The sequence below is a fragment of the Panthera pardus genome, unplaced genomic scaffold (genome assembly GCF_024362965.1).
Source record: "Panthera pardus isolate Hobbes unplaced genomic scaffold, ASM2436296v1 HiC_scaffold_26, whole genome shotgun sequence".
Lineage (NCBI taxonomy): Eukaryota > Metazoa > Chordata > Mammalia > Carnivora > Felidae > Panthera > Panthera pardus.
The window spans coordinates 5,456,997-5,462,176 of NW_026526832.1; positions in this window are offsets into that span (position 1 = coordinate 5,456,997).

Below are 5,180 nucleotides of genomic sequence, written 5' to 3' on the forward strand. Positions count from 1 at the left end.
CCCCCACCCTCTCTCCCTGTCCAACAAACACTCACTGCCCCTCCCGTGCACCAGGCACTGGGCTAAGCACCGGGCACCCAGAAATGAATTCGCAAGTTCCTACTATTCTCCATAAGAACATTTATTCTTCTGGGGTGCCTGGGTGACTCAGTCGGTTAAGCATCCAACTTCCGCTCAGGTCATGATCTCGCAGTTCGTGGGTTTGAGTCCCGCGTCAGGCTCTGTGCTGACAGCTCAAAGCCTGGAACCTGCTTAGGATTCTGTCTCCCCCTCCCTCTGCCCCTCCCTCACTCATACTGTGTCTCTCTCTGTCTCTCAAAAATTAGATAAACGTTAAAAAAAATTTAATAAAAACAATTTTTAAAAAAAGAATATTCATTCTTCTTCTGCACCAAGTTTCATATTCTGCTTAGTTGACGTTTTATGATTTTATTGTAGTTTGTGATCTCATGCTCTTCCAGATCTCCAGGGTCCCTAAGCCAATTTTGAGACCTCTGGGCTGGTCCCTAGACCCCTGTTTCTTTAAAGGTTTCCTTCACTGTCTCAAAGGCTGGAGGGCAAGCAGCTTCTCTAGAAGGTGGGGTCCTGGTCATCCAGGAGGGGATCAGTTCTCATGGGGAGGACTTTGGAGAAACCCCCGCGGTGGAAGTGAGCTTGAGAGTAAAAAGCCTGGGGAACAAGGTTGTTCGGGGAGGCATCTGCCCAATTCTGATATTTACTCAACAACTGCTTCCCCGTCTAAGAAACACGTTGTGTGGCAAAGGCTATCGGAGGGGTGTTGTAAGTGGAACCTCGAAGGGAGTGCTAAGCTGGGAGCAGGCCAGCCCCGGACCTGCCGAGACGACATTCCAAAGAGCCACTGGCCCAGCCCTGTTCTGTGCATCTGAAGTTCACTGATATTTCAGGTAACTTGGGCCAAATTCTGGGTGCAACTGCCCAGGCAGATTGTGAGCTCTCATGGAGAGGTGCAGGGTCCAGTCCCACTAAGGGGCAGAGACAATGAGCCCAGTCACTCTCTGGGCTGAGCGGGAGGAAATGATGAAGCTTCATGTATGCTTTCGACCCTCTGAATTTTGCCTCTTTTCTCCGATGCCTAGCCTGCCCTTGGCCTTACCAGCTCTGCCCCAAGCGCCAACCTGCTCCCCACAGAAATCAAAGGACTCAACGGGCCTCACAGGACTCATTCTTGATGCTCCCTTAGCCTGCCCTCTTCCCCCTCTTCTCCGCAGGGGCTCTCTCCTCACTCCCTTGTTGGCTTCCGTCCCGCCTTCCTCTTCCAGAACTTGCTGCCTGTGCCGATTTCCCTCTGCCTTGGACTCCTGCGGCTGTTCGCATTCTACCTCCTGTGCCTACCTCAGTACCTTGGACTCGTATTATGGATTTCCTTATTTTTACCTACAGCCCTGTCAGTGTCAGAGAGTGCCTGCGACCCCTCCAGGAAACAGCCAGGGGCCTGGCATCCGCTGTTCCTCAGCGGAGAAGCTCTCTTCCCCTCCTCCTAGGCAACCACTGCTCACTCACTCCTTCACCAGCTCCCCTGACCCCCAGGCCAAGCCAGGCAGCACTGGTATGTGCTTTTGGGGCTCCCTGCACTGTCCTTCTAGCCCCAAACTTCATTACACATTTATTATGCGGCGTTTGGCTGGTCTGTCCCCTGTGCTACAGAAGCTTCAAAAGGGCAGGGGTCATGGCTGCCCTGCTCCCATGCTATCCCTGTTGCCCAGTGCTTACTGAACTGGTATTAATGGGACGACCGAGGGTAGGGGCCTTTATCCACTCTACTGTTACATCTTCAGGACACCCAAGAGGTGCTCAGAAAGGGGAGGCTGTGTCCACCGCACCCTGGCTCTGGGGCAACTGGCTGGCATGCCACCTCTCGGGGTGGAGCCTGCAGGGACAGGAAAGGCGCCCAGTGCTGGCCCAGTCCATTACATTACTTTGAATGTAATGAGGTCCCTTTGGGTGGAAGTCACATAGGGAGCAGGGACTCTACCTCCCCTCTTTTTTAAAAAAATTTTTTGATGTTTATTTATTTTTGAAAGAGAGAGAGAGAGAGCACCGGAAGGGGAGGGCAGAGAGCGAGGGGGACACAGAATCCGAAGCAGGCTCCAGGCTCTGAGCTGTCAGCTCAGAGCTCGACGCGGGGCTCGAATCCCTGAACCATGAGATCATGACCTGAGCCGAAGTCAGACACTCAACCGACTGAGCCACCCAGGCGCCCCTCTATCCCCCCTCTTTAAAGACAGTCCACCCTCCATGCCTGCGCCCTTGACTACTAGACAATGCCGGCCCCTGCTTTGTGCTCAGAATCTCAGAGCCTGGCGATGACTCTCTCAGGTGGTGGGGGACCACCACGTCTCCCTGGCGCTAGGAAACATGGACCTAGAAGAAGTTGGGAGCAAACAAAAAAGATCACAGGCCGTGGTTTGTTGTCACTGGAGGCAACGGAGCACAGGTGCCCATCCACCCACCAAGGGACAGCTCTCTGATGGGCAACCGCCACCTCCGGTTTCGAAATGTGTCGATTTTATTCAGTAGGCATGGAGGTAGTGGGGACAGTCTGCCTTCTAGAGTCAGGAGGTCCAGCTGCCTTCCGCGTGGTCTGGGCACATTTCCTGTCCACTCTGAGCTTTTATAGTGGGATGACACCTACTGGAAGGGCTCAGTGGGGTCAAATGGAGGTCAAGTGGGCAACGTGCACATGGCAGGGCTGGGCGCTTAGTAGGCCATCAGCAATGATAGCTCCCTCTGCTCTCCTGGGGCCAAGGCAGCTGTGACTGCCATTAAGTCCTCCGCCCAGGAGCTGCCCTCATTGCTTCATGCCATGGGTGGAAATGTGGGGCGGTGGGGTGACTATGAAAATAAAATCCCTTGAGATAAGTGCTGGCCCAGGGGAGCTCTCTGAATTCCGACCTTCATCCAGCTTTTCTATCCATAAACCCGGATCAGGACTTCCATTCTTGTATATACAGTCAGGGAGGAAAAGTCCAGAGCACTGTCAGACAGGCAGAGATCCCCCAGGGAATAGGTGCCCAATGCCACACTCAAGATGACCACTAAGACTGGATTTGGGTGCCTGCATGGAGCATGGCATTTGGTTGGCAATTGCCCATCTTAAGTATTGTCTTAATCAAATGTTTGCAGCATTGGAGACACAGCAGCATTCAGGTTCAAGGCTGAGTTCTACCAGTCACCAGCTGTGTGGCCCTGGGCAGCTATTAACTTCTCTGAGCCTCCATACTTCATCAGTAAAACAGGAGTCATTCTAAGTCCTCAACAGCAAATCACATTGCGTACTGGCAATTCCTGTCCCATGAATCTTTCCCTAAAAATGTCCCTCACCTTCCTCCCGATTCCTTCCCCTGGCACACAAGCTGGAAGTAACCTCCTGTGGCCCCAGGATGGTGTAGCAATTGTCATTTTCTACTTTGCAGAAACCCACTCTAGGCCATGTTACTATTTTGACAGAAGCCCCAGTTCTACCCAGACTGACCCCCACATTCACACCCACTGTGCCACGACCACAGATATTGCAGTGAGTTATTAGTGACCGAGGTTGTTTTTTCATACCCTGCTGGGAACCAAAGTATGTCCTGGGCTTCTTATAAATATGAACCACCTAAACCATCAGCAAGCGGCTCAGAGCACCCTCCAGAAGCTCTGTTGCGAAATGAAGACAGACCTGTCTCTACTTACTGATACTCTTTATGTTCAGAGTCATTTCATTTCCTCCTTGGGCAGTCAGCACGGAGAAGGCTGGGTCCATCCTGGCATGGGATAAACATTTTTGGGGCGCTTACCATGGGCTGGGTTCTTGGCTAGGCACCAAAGATATGATACAACAGGGAAGGAAGCAGGCAGATGGGGGATGGGGGTGGTGGATGCCCTGCAGAAGGTAGAGTGTGGTCAGGAAAATAAACATCAAGCAAAGGACTACGGGTAAGATGAAGCGTTCAGAGAGGTCAGAGGTTCAGAGAGGTCAAAGCCTCTTCTTGACCTTGGCCGGGAGAGGTCCTGGCCCTGGGGGACCTGGTGGAAGCCACAATGGCACCCTGGGACTCAAGCCACCAAAGTCAGCAGCCCCAAGGCTCACAGGGGCACAGTGGGATTTTCTCATTTCAGTTGCCTGGTGTCTCTCCATGAATAGTCAGAATGAACAGCTCATGGGCATGGCTTTTTGCTTTGGAAAGTGTGTCCAAGAATTTACTTCTCCCCGTAGGGACTAGGAGAAAAAGCTGTATAGAGGGGAAAGACTGAAGGTCCCACTGGGAAGAGGGAGCCTTGTGCCCTGCTATCTGCTGTGGGTGACGCACCGGGAAGTCTGAGCTGGAGCCACGTCCTGAACTGCCAGCAGATTTTGGGCTTTAGGATTTGGAGAAGAACACTCAGTATCTAAATTAAAATAAATGGGCAACTACTGGAGTCTGGTACCTGTTTTAAAATAAAGGCAATATAAATAAATAAATAAATAAATAAATAAATAAATAAATCATAATCCAGAAGCACACACACACACACAATCCAGGCAGCCAGAGGACATAGGGAGGTGGAGTCCTCCCCCCCCCCCCACAGAGCCCCGGGATACCTGCTCCGAGAGAAGGGGATAAATTTGCTCTAAAGGACTCCTTTCTGTCCTTAAATTCAATGCGGACTTGCCCCAGCACCACCACCACCAGCCCTCCCCCAGGGGTCACACGGCAGAGAGCAGCCCCCTACGCTCAGGCGGGAGAAGGGGTGGGTGGGAGAGCTGGTCTCGAGGCCCCTGCAGACCGCCAGCCTGCAGCCGAGGGTTACTCTTCCCACCTTGAGCCTGAACGTGAAGGTCGCGCGTATCAACGCGCCCAGAGTTTAGATGAAGGACACCAACTTAAGAACTGGTAAAGCAGAGGTGGCCCTAGGGGTGTCACAATGGGAAGTTTGCAGGGTCTAGTTATTGACGGTTGTTTTTCTCAAGGGATGGTGACCACGTGCAAAGCGTGCAAAGCGCCTCGCCAAAGCGGATCTGTCCCCCTCCGGGTGGGAGGTGGCGCCGGAGTGGGTCGCAGGAGTCAGGCTCCCGCCTCCAGCTCCGCACGCCCGCGGCGCGCTCTCCAGGTGGGGCAGGGCGGCGCCCGCGGCGCGCACCGGGGACCTGGGCGGGGACGGGGCGGGCGGTGACCAGGGCTCCTCCCTTTTCGACC